The sequence below is a fragment of the Cydia splendana genome, chromosome 20, assembly GCF_910591565.1.
Source record: "Cydia splendana chromosome 20, ilCydSple1.2, whole genome shotgun sequence".
Classification (NCBI taxonomy): Eukaryota; Metazoa; Arthropoda; class Insecta; order Lepidoptera; family Tortricidae; genus Cydia; species Cydia splendana.
The window spans coordinates 7155361-7164114 of NC_085979.1; positions in this window are offsets into that span (position 1 = coordinate 7155361).

Here is an 8754-nt window from a genome sequence, read left to right on the forward strand (position 1 = left end):
TCTTGATTATTGTGAATGTTGATAGTGCGAAATCTCGTCGGTATGTTATAGCAAAAAGCGACTACGAACAGACCGCACGCCTGGCGGGTTGCTGGCAGTGAATGAGTTAGTAAAATAAGTTTTTGGAAAAAAAGACATTTTTGGTACAAGCTTTTGTCGCTGACTGTACATTTCTTTCCGTATGCAACTATAATACTCATCGAGACAATTCTAGAAAACCCCACAGTAAGGTTGCGTTGTTTTATCACAGAGTTCCTATGGCCACCTCCTGTCTCCATCATCAGATCAGCTCGATTGTACCATAATATTGCATTGTCACCCGACTTACACATGTATGCAAATTTTCATCTTCATCGAAAACCGGGAAGTGGGTCAAATTTAACTTGCAAGATTTGACCCGTACAAACATAGTTACATACATAGGTTTAGGTACATTCAAGTTAATAAAAAGCTTGTTAAAATAACATTAGAGTAGGCATTTTAAATAGCTCTACGATATAAGTACCTTTTTCATCCATCTTGCACGTAAGGGGTCTTGTACATATCTTAAAAGTACGGTGATTGCAGAAACACTGCTCGCAGTTATGCCCCCTGTAAAACGCCCCGGGGGTGCAATCTGACGAACCCTTCGGTTTTACACCGAGACCGTCTCTTCGTGCGGATTTTGCTGTATTTGAACATAATTGAATAATAGTATTTAGGGGACAAGGTTGTTGTTTAACCGCTCGTGTTAGTATTAACCTTTTGAACGCCAATGACCTATATATCCCGCACCGCAGGTTCAACGCCAAAGACCGATTAATCGGTCACAGACCACAGAGCAACATAGACCTACGTGCATATGCATAAAGTTCCATTTCAGTTTAGACACTTCGTTGACGCGGCATCGGAGTGACAGCTTTTGAATTTGACACGGCGTCGAAAAGGTTAATACCCCAGCAAGCGAAAGATCCCAAAATTGAACCACGAGCGTAGCGAGTGGTACGAGAAGTGTAATCTTGAGCGTTGCGAGGGTTTCAAGGCACGAGGGTTAAACAAACATTGCCTCCGAGTGAAACACAAAATGTTTCACCACACCAACGCGAGGAATATACCTTTGTAAAATATGTACTATGAAATACCAAAAAAAACAAACCAAATCGCTTCGCAATCGCAAAGTACTTAACCATATCGCGAAATTAACGGAATTTAAAAAATCTCCAATCTTTCGAAGTTACCTATCTCAATGCCCCTTACATTTTAAAATATGGCAGTGCTTTTGAGTTAATAGATATTTTCAAAATTACCCTGCTTTCGAAGTTATCTCAATGTTTTACATTTTAAAATGAGATGTATCGCGTTATCAAAGGGGTAAGTACATACAGTTAGCAAAACTATTTGCTTAGAACCCCTGCATACAAATGTATAAGTAATCAGATTTAATTAGAGATGCCACGAATACACGGCAACTATTCGGTATTCGGCCACTTTGCCGAATATTCGGTATTCGGCCGAATGTTGCCTACTATTCGGCCGAATACCGAATATCTGTTGCACCTACCTAAAATGAAAAGTTACACAAAAAAATAACCGAAAACTAGGTATATTTAATATTTAAAATGTATTCTTGGAAAGTCGTTAAATACGAAGGCACGTTTTTGAGCATTTGTTGATTACAAAATATTTTATTTTTATCATGAGTCTGATTTGATTGACTCTTTAAATTCATTAATTCAGTTCAACATAAAAATATATCTTAGCAAACGTTGTGCGAACAGTTTTCATAATAATTGTGACTCAAAATGTTCGCATTGCATGCCGTAAATATTCGGTAGTCGGCCGAGAGAGGGGCCGAATATTCGGTATTCGGCCAAATTCACTATTCGGGGCATCTCTAGATTTAATATATGTCTGTAAACTTACTTACGCGAAATTGCTTCAATAAAAGAAAGAGAGGACATAATAAAAAGATATAGAAAAACTACTGCTGCCATATTTCAGTGTAACAATCTGACTTTATGAACGTTTTTATAGTTTAAGGGCCATTAATTTTGCAATCTAAAAGTAATAGTTTTTCTTTTACTTTGGGATTAAACGAAATAATTCATTGAAATAGGGACCTTACTGACTAATATATGACAGATATTATAATAAGTTATTTAAGTGATCAAACATGGTACCTCACCTTGAATTTATGTAGACTATTGTAGACCAAAGCGACTGCAAAATTTTAAACCAGGGGGATTTGAAATTCGAGCGCTCGATTTCGTCACTCGAATCGAGAAATCGGTGGAAAACAACTGCAAATTTTTTTAATACGAGCGATAGAAATTGGGAATCGAGTGGTATTGACCACTCGTTTTCAATTTCATTAGTAGAATTTAAATGCCGGGTACTGGAGATATTATCGAACGAAATAGGTACACGAAATCGAGCGGTCGAGATTCAAAAATCGGCCCTTTAGGGCCCATTTCTCTAACGATATTAGACTAATAATAATTAATCCACGAACTGTCAATTCGTTATCATGGCAACACACTAATAATATTAGACTAATACCATTCGAGAAATGGGCCCCTGCCGAGCGGTGGTGTAACCATTTCACATTCCTTTCTAGTCATTCGATTTTGAACCGTAATTGTTACTGTAGAGATGCGTTTTTGTTGACGGCAAGTATGTATGTTGCTGCTATGGACTTATGGGTAAACCATGGGTAAACAGTAGGTACACATCTGATAGGCCCCGTGCGTGAACTATTAAGGGCAACATAGGAGCCGTCAGATATTTGGCGCGAGGCGTAAATGTGTCGTTTATGTTCCGATGTAGCCCACAAGATGGCAGAACCTACTATGCACGAGGAAACGTACCGACGAGAATGGTAGATGGTAGCACTTGCTTTGGCAATGTAACATGTGCACATATGATGATTCCGATTCAGGCCGCAAGATGGCAGTCCCTCCAACGCGCACAGTTCCTATACAATAAATGCATTTTTAGTCATGATGCAACCAAGTTAATGAATCGCTACTTTTGAATTTTGATATATCATGTAGAGATAACCCGGATAGTGCTCAACGACAAAGAAGTCAAACTACATGATTGCATCTCATTTTGATATTGCACTGTACTATGGTTCAATCACAATGGGGTTACGACTGTCAAAGGTTTGCATAGATGGCGCCATCATAGCTTGCCCCTTTTTCTATGAGATTTGGCTTAAAGGGCTGGCATCCAGGGTATTAAAAAAACAAAAATTTGACACAATTCTAGGGATTGACAGAGCAAGCTATGATGGCGCCATCTGCTAAAAACTTCTACCGGCCAACCGCATTGACAAAAAAGTAACAATACCATCCAGGTTATATCTACATCTACATTAATTCTGAAGATAGAAATGGGCCAAGTAAAACAACAAAATATTTTTATTCATTTATTAATAAACTAACTTTACAAATTTAATAATAGCAGAACAATAATATTCCTTATTTCTTTTCATTCATAATAATATGATAATAATTCACCATGACTCATCGTACTTTATGAAATATAATTATATGATTTAAAAATAATGTAGAACGACAGTGAAAGCAACTTACAGAGAAATAATGCACAATTAAAAGGGGACAGACGAGTTATAAAATTGCCAGCAACGAAAATGTACAGGCTTCATACCATTGTCCTAAATCGCGCGCGCGCGCCCAACAACATGAACTAGAAAACATTACAATAACATAAAAGTTAATTTTATTGTATCAATTCTTTTTATTCACTATTTCTGCAATCTATTTACAAGTTATATAATGTTTACATACCAAAACTATACGCTATATCAAGAATGGTGTAACCCCTAACCTATATTTATAGTGTTAAAACTATTTGTATTCCTCTTTTATTTCATACTATATATATAAATGTATAATATAGATTTATCGGCATAAATTACTATCATTAGTCGAAAAAAAAACAAAACAAAAAGGATAACTATACACCCAATATACAGAGCTAGTTTATGAGTCCTTTCACTAAAATTATATGGTACACACTTGCAATTCATGCTTATATAATACATTAAGGCTTTGCATTCCTACTGGAGTAGATCCGCGCTGACGTACAGCAGGCGCCATCTATGTACACCGAAACCTCGCAAATCATATACCGAACGTACTTAACACGTAACATATATTAATTTCCCCATCTATACATAAAAATTTACAACCGCTCTATAAAACAAATGAAAAAAACAAACGTTTTTAGACAACACCCGCTGGGCCACACACTACCACACGTTTAGGGCACAATATCAGGCAATGTACGTTCAATATCCTATACATACTATGTACGTACTAACATTTGTATTGTATCACTCGGACTGAACAGCGAACACTGAGCGAAGGGGTGGTTCTAAAGCCGTGTATGACGGTCTGAAATAAAGGTCACATCCTCGAATTATTGCTTTGAATAGAGTCCCTGGAGACTTAGGAACAGAAACTAGACGTAGCGACCGTACAGCACAGACAACTAGGCTAGGCACGTGCGAGTGCAAGCTTCTGTTGTTTGACATTTAAACTAGATGGCGCTGTCTAAAGTGTCTAATATTAATTTTGCAGTAACTAGACTGACAGATGTTTTAACCGCTGTCACATTTTCGATAGCAAAAGAAAAAAAAGCTAAATATTTCATCGTTCAAACTATGTACCTCTTCGGCCGTAGCACGGTCGCATTTTTATCGCTTGTCACCATGCCTGTCACGTTCTAACAAGTATGCAAGAGCGAAAGTGACGGGCATAGTGACAAGCGATAAAAATGGAACCGTGCTGCGCGCGCTACTCTCCATAGTTCAAAACATTTCCTTGAAATTAATTAAAATTTTAAAATTCAATTTTCAATAATTTAGGAATTTATTGTACCGATAATGCAGTTAAGGCGAAACATGGTAGTTTCGATACAAATCTCTATAGAGCGATCTTTAAAATAATCGGCTGAATCGATGATTAAAATAACAGGTGTAAAATTTAGATTTCCTAGGTGCCCTGAAAACTTGTGCCGTGTCTATGACACGACTTATGCTGAGCGGCATTCTATTTAGTCTTGTAATTGTTTTTTATTTTCATGTATAATGTTTTACGCCAATTTTTCTATTCTACAACTTATGTGGCACCTTGTAGCGCCATCTAGTTGAGATGACGGAGTAACAGAAGATGTATTCTTCAAATTGTTACGTCTATGCGTCGTCTGTGCCTAAAGTCATGTTCATATATTCGTTAGGAACACCCTTGGGTCATTAATATTTTAAAGGCAAAACACACTATTGCAAGGTTAAATTTTGAATACCAATTATTCTACTTTGCACCATACGATGAACATGACCAAACGTGCATAATTATAACGAATATTATACTCTATTTTAAGTGACTGTTGTATGTGACAATAAATATCTAGCATCTAATTACGCAACTTATACGTTAAAAATTCCATCTATTATTTACAGTGTAGAACGGAAGCTTAAAAGTATTTAAAAAAGTCACTGGTACCGGACACCGACATTTACGCTTAAAACCATGTGCTAAAATATGGATTCTAATTGCCCAAAAAAAGACGTTATTTCCTATTTTTCTTTCGTTTAATCTTTGAATTTTCTAGACTCTTGTGAGAATTAATCGGCTAGGTTACATTTCTATTTAGGAAAACCAATTAAAATAGCTTTAATCGGCAAATCGAGAGAAATCCTTTAAAATAATATATCGCGCTCTAGAATTATACGAGGATAGGGAAAAAATAATAATCAGGGGCGTCAAAATAAGTTGTTTAGTATACTGGAAGCCCATACAGACAAACTGTTGAAACACTCAGTCGCGATTATTATCATTTCACTAAGAAATTATCCAAGTATCGTTTCACATTTAAATTACAATTATTGGTCGTGAATTCTCTTAAATATTACGCTAACGTTACAATCGTATCGTAATAGCGGCCGCGTTTTGGGGAAACGCCACTTTGGTTAAAGTGCTTGTTCATTTGGTCGTATTATACAGGAGGCAGCCAGCAGCAGTAGGTACAGACAAGGCACGATCGCGCGGCACGCCTCAATCTATAATACCACCAAATGAGGTAGTAAATAGATTCACAAAATTCATCAAGGTAAAACTAGTATTAAAATATCTCTCCGGAGCTAAAATCTAAAACTTCAAATCAGAGTCGGATTCAAAATGGCGTCTTCCAAAACGTCAACTACGAACTACACGCCGCGGCGTTCACAAGTTACGTGCAAAAACGTATGAAAATATGTTTTAAAACTTTATGCATTTATTTCATTTTATATCTCTCAGTTATTTATCCTATTTATAGTCGAAGACACGCAACGAAGTCGCCTAGTTCGCCAAATTCCATGTCTTTGAGTATATAACAAATGTGCCTACAGTCGAGTGCTTTTGTACAATAATTACACCTAACCTCTAAACTAAGGCTCCTGCTTCTACTCCTCGCCTCCATTTTTTTTATTCACGGTCACATTCCCTACAGAAAACATGGCCAAAGCCATCCCAATGCGCCAAAAGCTTTTACTTAAAATTACTCAGAAATTAAGTTACACTTAAAATGTCGAGTGCATTATAGTGAATGGTAACATGATTTTTTCACTAAATAAAAATAAAACGCGTAAAAATACATCGGTCGTCCACGATTCTAGATTGTAATGTGGTAGATAACATCTACAAAACGGTTATGCCACCCGCGCCTTTTGAGCGTCAGCGTCTAGTCAAAAATTGCGTCGCTGCGCAGTTGCGCCAACGTAGCGTCGAGCAGCAGCCATAGGGTTGACTAGACGATGACGCTCGGGAGACGCTAGTGTAGGGTGGCCCTTAGATTCCGTCTAAGGTCTACACAGACTTTGCAAGGGAGAGTCTGGAAGCGCCGCCACAATCGTAAAATTCCAATGAAAATATCACGTTTATAATGGCGCTACCACACTTGGTCGCTGCCCACTCGGTGCATATTCGCTTAGACGGAGTCTCGAGAAATCGCCATCAAATATAGTTTCGCCAATATGAACACTCTAAAAGCCATTTAGGTTAACTTTGACAAAATCTAAATAAGTTAAATACACACTTTTTCTTATAAATCGAGCACGTGTTACACTCTTTGTGCCAGTAACTGGCACCGGCGAGTATTTTACATAGTACAATCGCCATCAGATACATCGGAGCGGCCGAAGCGCTCGAAAATATCTGAACACGCAGTCTAGAGCCTTGACACCTCGCCCTGGCCATTGTGATTCCTAAATGACATATTCCATTTTTGGCAAGTTTCGAATAAAAAACCCTGGATAGGTTGAGGGTACACTGAAATTTCTTTTTTTAGGGTTCCGTACCCAAAGGGTAAAAACGGAACCCTATTACTAAGACTCCGCTGTCCGTCTGTCCGTCCGTCCGTCCGTCTGTCACCAGGCTGTAACTCATGAACCGTGATAGCTAGGCAGTTAAAATTATCACAGATAATGTATTTCTGTTGCCGCTATAACAACAAATACTAAAATGGCAGGCGTGTTCAAATATTTGTGATAAGCTTGGCCGTACCGATATTTTTGATCTGCGACTGGCATAATCTACTTGAGCCCTTTTTACGTGTTCAGATATTTGTGCCAACATTGTATTTGACCGCGATTGCCCGTGTCGGGTAAAAAAAAATCGGCTATCCTCTGAAACATATCTGCGGTTACAACGAATCCTTACATACTTGTATGGACCCGCACGACCACAGACATTTATTGTGAATAGACCACGCTAGCTCGCCTCAGACCGTTATTATTGCACGATATCTAACAATAAGCACGCACACCACCCGATCCCCTATCCGATAAACCCCCTTATTCATAAAACTTTACGGGCCTGATTTAGTTAAATTATGTTTTATCCCTTTCTCACAAATGCATAAGTCAAAATGACAGATAAAGACAAAAGATGAGCTAATCAAGGTTTGTAGCGGCGTTTATGAATAAGGGAATAACTTAATCGTATGAACTTGAGATTCGCCAAATCTAAACACGCGCAAACTGGTTAATTATTAAGATAATTTTGAAAATAGAACAACAAACGTTCGAACCACACGCAAACCGCATTGAAGGCACACCGTGTAAGTAATCGCACAGTATCGCGTAGCCCCTGTAGTCTCTTGCCAACCAAAAAACGACCTTGTGTTATTAAGTTTACAGTTAAATTTTGATTGCCACTTCGTCGGACTCAAAGGGCCGTGTAAGTAATCGCACAGTATCGCGTAGCCCCTGTCTCTTGCCAACCAAAAAACGACATTGTGTTTTTAAGTTTACAGTTTAATTTTGATTGCCACTTCGTCGGACTCGAAGGGAGCTTGATACCGTGAATGACGCGAGCCGTTCTACAAATTTGTGTAGTTTTTCGGTTATAAACTGAGATTTTCATTCATTATAATAAAAACTTTAAGTTGAAAACATTATCAAAAAGAGTTAGGAGGTCATTCAATAATGAACTATTTCTCCTAACTAGTAGGTGTAAAAGTAACTAAAGGAATGGTAATATTTGGGGCGGATTTCCGCCTAGACCTCAAGGCAACCTAGCAATGGTTTTGAGATAGAGAACCCCTAAATTTTAAGTGCCATACCAAGTGCATAGGGGCTCTAAATCTGTTTGAGGGTTGAAAGGAAAAATCAGTTAAAAACCAAACAAATACACCGGAGGTACATCTGACAGCTGAAACGCCCTCTAGCGGGCGGGAACTAAATATACAGCGGTTTCCTAAGTATAA